Source organism: Cherax quadricarinatus, chromosome 35, assembly GCF_038502225.1.
Source record: "Cherax quadricarinatus isolate ZL_2023a chromosome 35, ASM3850222v1, whole genome shotgun sequence".
Classification (NCBI taxonomy): domain Eukaryota; kingdom Metazoa; phylum Arthropoda; class Malacostraca; order Decapoda; family Parastacidae; genus Cherax; species Cherax quadricarinatus.
This window is the reverse complement of record NC_091326.1, coordinates 6947971-6958195: the sequence shown is the minus strand read 5'-3', so window position 1 is coordinate 6958195 and position 10225 is coordinate 6947971. Positions and strand designations below refer to the sequence as shown.

The following is a 10225-nucleotide window of genomic DNA, read 5'->3' as shown; positions in this document are numbered from 1 at the left end:
CTGGTCCTAGGACCGACCCCTGTGGGACCCCGCTCGTCACAGGTGCCCACTGTGATACATCATTACGTACCATGACTCGTTGTTGCCTCCCTGTCAGGTATTCTCTGATCCATTGCAGTGCCCTTCCTGTTATATGCGCCTGATGCTCTAGCTTCTGCACTAATCTCTTGTGAGGAACTGTGTCAAAGGCCTTCTTGCAGTCCAAGAAGATGCAATCAACCCACCCCTCTCTCTCTTGTCTTACTTCTGTTATTTTATCATAAAACTCCAGAAGGTTTGTGACACAGGATTTGCCTTCCGTGAATCCGTGCTGGTTGGCATTTATACTCCTGTTCCGTTCCAGGTGCTCCACCACTCTCCTCCTGATAATCTTCTCCATAATTTTGCATACTATACACGTCAATGACACAGGTCTATAGTTTAGTGCCTCTTTTCTGTCTCCTTTTTTGAAAATGGGAACTACATTTGCTGTCTTCCATACCTCAGGTAGTTGCCCAGTTTCCAGGGATGTGTTGAAGATTGTGGTAAGTGGTACGCACAACATATCTGCTCCCTCTCTAAGGACCCATGGAGAGATGTTGTCCGGTCCCATTGCCTTTGAGGTATCGATGTCCCTTAGCAGTTTCTTCACCTCCTCCTCATCTGTATGTATGTCGTCCAACACTTGTTGGTGTATTCCTTGTTGGTGTCCCCATCTGGTCTGTCCCCCCAGAGTCCTTCCTGTCTCTACTGTAAATACTTCCTTAAATCTCGTGTTGAGCTCCTCACATACCTCTTGATCGTTTCTTGTGAGTTCCCCACCTTCTTTCCTCAGCCTTATCACCTGGTCCTTGACTGTTGTCTTCTTCCTAATGTGGCTATACAGCAGTTTCGGGTCAGATTTGACTTTCGATGCTATGTCGTTTTCATACTGTCTCTGGGCCTCCCTCCTTATCTGCGCATACTCGTTTCTGGCTCTTCTACTAATCTCCTTGTTTTCCTGGGTCCTATGCCTCCTGTACCTTTTCCATTCTCTGTTGCACTTAGCTTTTGCCTCCCTACACCTTCGGGTAAACCAAGGACTCGTCTTGGTCTTCCTATTATTTCTGTTTCCCTTGGGAACAAAACTTTCCTCTGCCTCCTTGCACTTTGTTGCCACATATTCCATCATCTCGTTTACTGATTTTCCTACCATTTCTCTGTCCCACTGAACCTCCTGCAGGAAGTTTCTCATACCTGTGTAGTCTCCCCTTTTATAGTTTGGCCTGTCCCCTTCAGTTCCTGTTACCTTCTCCACTTGTAACTCTACTATATAGTCAAAACTCAGAACCACATGATCGCTAGCTCCAAGGGGCCTCTCGTAAGTGATGTCCTCGATGTCGTGTGTGTGTGTGTGTGTGTGTGTGTGTGTGTGTGTGTGTGTGTGTGTGTGTATATATATATATATACACGATTGTTGTTCAAATAGTAAAGTAACGCTCTTCTTTCCGAATAAGGCTGTGGAACAAATACTCTTCTATAGGCTGAGGGACTGACCACCTGAAAACTAGATCTTCAAGGGTGATGGACTGATTACATCGTCTTCACATCTGTTCTGCTTCTACCAACTTTTCTGTACTCGACTGAAGAAGCTACTGTTTAGGTGAAACGTTTCGAAACGAAGATGCCTAAATGTTGTATATGTGTCTTATCTAATAAACAAAATTTTGAGTATGCAATAATTTTGCAAAAATCATTCTTAACCTAACGAAAAAATATATATTTCATAGTATTTACTTATTATTAAATTATTGTAAACTTTTCTAAAATATATTTAGTTGGATTATGCTAAATTAAATTGCGCTTGTTATAATAAGGTTAGGTAAGTTTTCTAAGGTTCTTTTGGCCAGCTAGAACTCGATCCATGTTTTTCCTCAATGCCAGGAACACGATACATACCAAGCACACCAGTGAACACCGGAAATACCAGTGAGTACCTGGCACACCTTGTATTTCTGTCATGTGATTCTTACTCCAGTACCTGTAGACGGGCTGACTGAAAATAACCTGCAGCTGAACTGAGAGCCAAAAAAACTGTCCTTGCTGGAGCTCAGTATAAAAATTACACAGACACACGTATACAGGAGCTATGAATCGACCCCTGCAGATACAAATAGGTGAGTGTACAACCAGATAACTGCTGCAGCATGTGGGCGCCGGGCAAACCCAAGAATAGCGTTCCGATACCCTACTAAGGAATTGTTCAGGACACTACACCGTGTACGTCAGGCCCATACTGGAGTATGCAGTACTTGTTTGTAACACACCTGGTCAAGCACCTTAGTCCCTAAGGTAAGGGGATTGTCCTTCGAAAAAAGGTTAAGGGAAATCGGTCTGACGACACTGGAGGACAGGAGGGTTAGGGGAGACATGATAACGACATACAAAATACTGCAAGGAATAGATAAAGTGGACAGAGACAGGATGTTCCAGAGATGGGACACAGAAACAAAGGGTCAGAATTTTAAGTTGAAGACGTGGACGAGTCAAAGGGATGTTAGGAAGTATTTCTTCAGTCATGGAGTTGTCAGTAAGTGGAATAGCCTAGCAAGTGGCGTAGTGGAGGCAGGAACCATACATAGTTTTAAGACGAGGTTTGATGAAGCTCATGGAGCAGGGAGAGAGAGGACCTAATAGCGATAAGTGAAGAGGCGTGGGCTAGGAGCTATGATTCGACTCCTGCAACCACAAATAAGCGAATACAAATAGGTGAGTACGTACACACACACACAGAGGAGAAGAGTGGTGGAGCACCTAGACAAGGACTCATACGTGAGTCCATTCCTTCAGGGAAGGGAAATCCTGCATCACAAACCTATTGCAGTCCTATGACAAGTTAACGGAAATAAGAGAGGAGAGAGAGGAATGGGTAGACTGCATCTTCTTGGACTATAAGAAGGCTTTCGACACAGTACCACAGAAAAAACTGGTTGAAAAGCTAGAGGAGCAGGCAGCAATACGAGGGAAAGTACTGAAATGGATCAGGGAATACCTGACAGGAAGGAAACAACGTGTGTCGGTACGAGACGAAGTGTCAGAGTGGGTGCATGTGTCAAGTGGGGTTCCACAAGGGTCAGTCCTAGGTCCGGTCCTGTTTCTTGTATATGACGGAAGGGATAGAGTCAGTAAGGAGTCGTTCAGGACTGTACACCTTGTACGTCTGGCCTATATTAGAGTATGCAGCACTAGTATGGAACCCACACCTGGGCAAGCACGTCAGGAAATTAGAGAAAGTGCAAAGGTTTGCAACGAGACTAATCCCGGAGCTAAGGGGCATGTCCTACGAGGAGAGAGTAAAGGAAATTGACCTTACGACACTGGGGGACAGGAGAGATAATGGGGGGGACATGATAACGACATATGAAATACTGAGGGGAATCGATAAGGTGGACAGAGATAAAATGTTCCAGAGATAGAACACAGCAACAAGGGGTCAAAGTTGGAAGTTAAAGACTCAAATGAATCATGTAGATGTTAGGAAATATTTCTTCGGTCGGAGAGTTGTCATGAAGTAGAATAGTCCGGAAAGTGAAGTGGTGGAGGCAGCATCCATACATAGCTTTAAGAAGAGGTATGATAAAGCTCTCGAGTGACTCAGTAGCGGCCAGTGAAGAGGCGGGGCCAGGAGCTATGAATCGACCCCTGCAACTACAATTAGGTGAGTACACAAAAAAATAGAGAGAGAGAGAGAGAGAGAGAGAGAGAGTAAGGAAGGCATGTCTATCGACAAGTGCCTTTGACAACGAGTAACTACAAACGCACACATCAATCTCCTTGGAGTGTCTTGATGACTCCAGGAGTGTCTGGATGACTCCAGGAGTGTCTGGATGACTCCAGGAGTGTCTGGATGACTCCAGGAGTGTCTTGATGACTCCAGGAGTGTCTTGATGACTCCAGGAGTGTCTGGATGACTCCAGGAGTGTCTTGATGACTCCAGGAGTGTCTGGATGACTCCAGGAGTGTCTTGATGACTCCAGGAGTGTCTTGATGACTCCAGGAGTGTCTGGATGACTCCAGGAGTGTCTGGATGACTCCAGGAGTGTCTTGATGACTCCAGGAGTGTCTGGATGACTCCAGGAGTGTCTTGATGACTCCAGGAGTGTCTTGATGACTCCAGGAGTGTCTTGATGACTCCAGGAGTGTCTTGATGACTCCAGGAGTGTCTTGATGACTCCAGGAGTGTCTTGATGACTCCAGGAGTGTCTTGATGACTCCAGGAGTGTCTTGATGACTCCAGGAGTGTCTTGATGACTCCAGGAGTGTCTTGATGACTCCAGGAGTGTCTTGATGACTCCAAGAGTGTCTTGATGACTCCAGGAGTGTCTGGATGACTCCAGGAGTGTCTGGATGACTCTAGGAGTGTCTTGATGACTCCAGGAGTGTCTGGATGACTCCAGGAGTGTCTGGATGACTCCAGGAGTGTCTTGATGACTCCAGGAGTGTCTGGATGACTCCAGGAGTGTCTGGATGACTCCAGGAGTGTCTTGATGACTCCAGGAGTGTCTGGATGACTCCAGGAGTGTCTTGATGACTCCAGGAGTGTCTGGATGACTCCAGGAGTGTCTTGATGACTCCAGGAGTGTCTGGATGACTCCAGGAGTGTCTTGATGACTCCAGGAGTGTCTTGATGACTCCAGGAGTGTCTTGATGACTCCAGGAGTGTCTTGATGACTCCAGGAGTGTCTTGATGACTCCAGGAGTGTCTTGATGACTCCAGGAGTGTCTTGATGACTCCAGGAGTGTCTTGATGACTCCAAGAGTGTCTTGATGACTCCAAGAGTGTCTTGATGACTCCAGGAGTGTCTTGATGACTCCAGGAGTGTCTTGATGACTCCAGGAGTGTCTTGATGACCCCAGGAGTGTCTTGATGACTCCAGGAGTGTCTTGATGACTCCGGGAGTGTCTTGATGACTCCAGGAGTGTCTTGATGACCCCAGGAGTGTCTTGATGACTCCAGGAGTGTCTTGATGACTCCAGGAGTGTCTTGATGACTCCATGAGTGTCTGGATGACTCTAGGAGTGTCTTGATGACTCCAGGAGTGTCTGGATGACTCCAGGAGTGTCTGGATGACTCCGGGAGTGTCTGGATGACTCCAGGAGTGTTTTGATGACTCCAGGAGTGTCTGGATGACTCCAGGAGTGTCTGGATGACTCCGGGAGTGTCTGGATGACTCCAGGAGTGTCTGGATGACTCCGGGAGTGTCTGGATGACTCCGGGAGTGTCTGGATGACTCCAGGAGTGTTTTGATGACTCCAGGAGTGTCTGGATGACTCCAGGAGTGTCTGGATGACTCCGGGAGTGTCTGGATGACTCCAGGAGTGGCTTGATGACTCCATGAGTGTCTGGATGACTCCAGGAGTGTCTTGATGACTCCAGGAGTGTCTGGATGACTCCAGGAGTGTCTTGATGACTCCAGGAGTGTCTGGATGACTCCAGGAGTGTCTGGATGACTCCATGAGTGTCTGGATGACATCAGTAGTCATCAAGACACCACTGGAGTCATCAAGACACCACTGGAGTCATCAAGACATCAAAGACAGGACACAATGACGCCCGTTACCCTGTACTCTGTATTATTCTGAACTCTGTACCCACACTAGAAATACCCAAAGGTACACAGGTGTTGGTGTATATACACAGAGATACATACAACTAGGTGTATATACAGTACACGTGTGTTCCACACAGGTGTACTGTTTACTTTCAGTCATGTAAATTACGCATTCACTATGGCATTCATTCTGTCGTTCATAACACAAACACAGTCATGTGGACTTCCAGTCTACTTACCAGTTGCCTCTTATTGGCTTATAGTGGTTTTATTGGCGTATAGTGGTTCTTCTTGGCTTATAGTGGTTCTTCTTGGCGTATACTGGCAGGAAACGCGGAGTAATATTGTTTTAGTGTGTGTAATCACCTATTTGTGGCTGCAGGGGTCAAGTCGTATAGTGTTGGAGTGGTAGTGGTGGTGAAGTTACTCCACGCAAGGTAAGGGCATGCAGCTGCTGCAATACTTGTGGCCAGCACTTGCCACAACCTTCACAATTTTATCGACAGAAACACTTTTCCACGTGTTGGGTCACTAAAAGAGGTGTGTGAAGGAGTGTAAGGATGGTGATTATATCAGTGTTTGGTGAGAGGAGTGTGAGCATGAAGGTGTGAGGGCCGCAGCTCTGCAAGATGTACCCTGCGGTCACTTGGTACTCACACACTGAGCTGTGTACCTGTGCCAACCTACCTTCCTCCATCGTAACCCTCCCTCCACTCCTACCTCCCTCCTTCGTCCCCCACATCCTCCCTCACACACGCGTTCCACTCTCTTCTTTACAACCTATGTCCTAAGTCTACGTTAACCGTTTATGTGTTATGGATAAGCGGTAAACATGTGACAACGCCCACATGTCAACACACATTAACCACACGATAACTGTGCAATATCAACACCAGAGAAATGATCTTCCCTCCAAGACATAAGTGTGTGTATGTATGTGGCAGCTTACTGAAACATGTTTATTTCAATTCTTCTCGTCCACTTTCAATATATTCCGCTCACGGATTGTGAGTGACACTTGCAGATACATAAACACAGTCGTTATATGTAGGTATGTGTATGTGTGTGTGTGTGTGTGTGTGTGTGTGTGTGTGTGTGTGTGTGTGTGTGTGTAGCCTTCCTGAGCTTGGTTAATGACGTAACTTGCAGAAGTAAGTTGATCACACCTGCAAAACGATGCATCATCTTGGAGAGCTGAATGAGTCAACACAAGCAGGTGTTGTCATACTAGTATCACAGGTAAACAACAACACAAGCAGGTGTTGTCATACTAGTATCACAGGTAAACAACAACACAAGCAGGTGTTGTCATGAAAATAAATGGTATAAAATACCGACACTATGGAAACAAACACATATGCAGTTTAATGTGATCCTTTATTGACAACGTTTCGCCCACACAGTGAGCTTTTTCAAGTCACAAACAGATCTACCTGGGGTGGAAGGTACGGGAGTATTTATAGTCAGGTTCAGAATGTTGAGGTCAGGTGGAGAATGCTGCATCTGATGATCCACTGGGTGGGGTTATAGATTCTTGGATAGCTAGGCAGGGGTATTGGACAAGTTGTGAGTAGACCTTCTGCAGTGTTCTATGTTCTTATGTGGGATAGCGATGAAGAAGTTTCTTGGCAAGTGGTTCAGCTATGTTATAGAAGCCATTGTTCTGGTTGAAATTGTTGGTTATAGAGATAAGCGATGATTCCAGGATTCTTCGGTATTGAGCGTTGTCTTCTGTGGCGATGAGTCTTGAGTTTCAGTAGTTAATTAAATGGTTGTGTGAATTGCGATGTTGTACACAGGCATTCCTTGTATCGTCAGTCCTGCTTGTGTATTGGTGTTCTGAAATACGTGTTTGGAGGTCTCTTGATGTTTCGCCCACGTATAATTTGTTGCATTCATTACAAGGGATTATGTATACCCCTGCAGAGGATGGAAGCTTGTCCTGTTTACTACTGGTGATGTCCTTGATGGTCGTGGTTGTGGAGGTAGATACTTAGAATGATGTATTGGAAAAGATGTTGGAAACATGTTTGGCAATGGAGTTGGTGGGGAGGACTATGTATCTCTTCTCGGCAGTGTCTTCTCTGGGTGTGTTGAAGATGTTTAATGTCCGCCGTCTGCAGTCTGATGAAGTGACGAGGATAGTGGAGTTTAGAAAATACTTGTTCAATTATAATGCATTCTTCCTCAAGGAACTCATTGCTGCAGATTCTGAGTGCGCGCAGGAAGAAGCCTATAATTACATCACGTTTAGTTTTGGTGTCGTGGTGAGAGTAGAAGTGGAGAAGATCGTTTTGGTTGGTTGGTTTTCGATAGACTTTAAAACGAAGTTCATGGTCAGTTTTGCAGAGAAGAACATCAAGGAAAGGAAGAGTGTTGTTGACTTCTTCTTCAAGTGTGAACTGGATTGAGGGCTCGACCTGGTTGAGCTTGTCTTGGAGAGCTTGAACGTTGAAGCGCCTGGGAGTTATGAGGAGAATGTCGTCAACATAACGGAGCCAGGTGACAGTCGAAGGAATAATGGTGGAGAAACGCCCGGCTTCCAGATGTTCCATGTATAAGTTCGCCAGGACGGCACTGAGTGGCGAGCCCATGGGTAGACCAAAAGTCTGTTGAAAGAGGTGATTTTCGAAAGAGAAACACGTAAAGCCGACACATAGTTCAACGAGGTCGTAATAAAGTTGGTAGAATTACCGACAATATGTAAAGTAAAAGGACACAAGTGCAACTAATGTGACATTTATTGTGGCAACGTTTCGCTCTCCAGGAGCTTTATCAAGCCTGGAGAGCGAAACGTTGCCACAATAAATGTCACATTAGTTGCACTTGTGTCCTTTTATTCAACGAGGTCGATGAAATCGCTGGCTGGAATAGGAAGATCAAGTGAATCGTCAATTTTTCTGTGCAGGAGATCGATGGCTTGTGTAGTAGGTACTTTGGTGAATAGGGAAGTTACGTCAAGGCTGGAAAGTTTCTTGTTCCTGATGTTGATGTTGCGAATGCGACTGAGAAGATCACCAGAGTGTTTGAGATGTGCTGGACTGATAGTGCCCAAGAGTTTGGAGAGGTGTTTTGCGAGAATTCCTGAGAGTTGGTGGGGAGCACTGCCTATTCCCGAAGATATGGGCCTCAAAGGGATACCAGGCTTGTGAGTTTTTGGTAATTATAGGCTTCTTCCTGCGCGCACTCAGAATCTGCAGCATTGAGTTCCTTGAGGAAGAATGCATTATAATTGAACAAGTATTTTCTAAACTCCACTATCCTCGTCACTTCATCAGAGACTGCAGACGGCGGGCATTAAACATCTTCAACACACCCAGAGAAGACACTGCCGAGAAGAGATACATAGTCCTCCCCACCAACTCCATTGCCAAACATGTTTCCAACATCTTTTCCTATACATCATTCCAAGTATCTACCTCCACAACCACGACCATCAAGGACATCACCAGTAGTAGACAGGACAAGCTTCCATCCTCTGCAGGGGTATACATAATCCCTTGCAATGACTGCAACAAATTATACGTGGGCGAAACATCAAGAGACCTCCAAACACGTATTTCAGAACACCAAGAAGAATCCTGGAATCATCGCTTATCTCTATAACCAACAATTTCAACCAGAACAATGGCTTCTATAACATAGCTGAACCACTTGCCAAGAAACTTCTTCATCGCTATCCCACATAAGAACATAAAACACTGCAGGTCTACTCACAACTTGTCCAATGCCCCTGCCAAGCTACCCAAGGCTCTATAACCCCACCCAGTGGATCATCAGATGCAGCATTCTCCACCTGACCTCAACATTCTGAACCTGACTATAAATACTCCCGTACCTTCCATCCCAGATCGACATTGAACTGGATCCCCAGCCATGCTGGCATCCAGGGAAATGAGGCGGCAGATGATGCAGCCAAGGCAGCAACAGACTATCCACATGTTGGGATTACTGTCCCAATCAGCCTACGACAGACCAAACTGGTGGCTGCCAGAGCCACGAAACTTATCGGGGGGAGGGGTCTTAGGTGATACCCCATCTCAACAGTGGTACCGAGCAGCGACTCAGGGAGCACCACCTCCATATGATAGAAGCTGGTCCAGAGCGCAGTGTACCGCCATCCTTCGGCTTCGTTTGGGCTTTCCCACAGCCAAGATGATGGTAGACAAGGCTGAGGAGATGTGCCAGTACTGTCAGCACGTTGTCCAGCGGCCCCTAACACACTATCTTCTGGAGTGCGAAGCTACTGAGACACTCCGCAGGCAACTAGGAGTGATATTCCCTCCCGAAGAGGACCCAGAGATGACTGCGGCCACACTAGTGTACCATGGGGTCAACGAACCAGACAAGCTGTTACCTGTGATAACGACATATCCTCCTACTCGCTAGTGTCCATAGTTAGGAGTACATATGGTGTCGCTTATGAGATGCACCAGTTGAACTGACCAGAAGAGTGCTTGAGCAGCATACGTCGCATCATTGTAGAAACCTTTCTCCATCGGGAGCCAGAGACGGGTCATCGCAAGATTGAGACCCGTGCCAGGACTGCGGTCTTGGCGAACATTATACATACATCCCAGGTAGATCTGTTTGTGACTTGAAAAAGCCCACTGTGTGGGCGAAACGTTGTCAATAAAGGATCACATTAAACTGCA

General features: G+C 46.2%; 1 protein-coding gene across 4 annotated transcripts in view; it reads right to left on the bottom strand.

The window, feature by feature from the left end:
* Positions 1–10225, bottom strand: part of LOC128695161 (uncharacterized) — a 356867-nt gene that overhangs the window by 85333 nt on the left and 261309 nt on the right. The window contains exon 1 of one of the 4 annotated variants that reach the window (XM_053785634.2): positions 5810–6244. The exons of the other annotated variants lie outside the window; for them this stretch is intronic. The gene's annotated coding sequence lies outside the window, so the exon portion shown is untranslated. Of the gene's footprint in view, positions 1–5809; positions 6245–10225 lie in introns of those variants that run through there. 4 annotated transcript variants of the gene reach the window in all.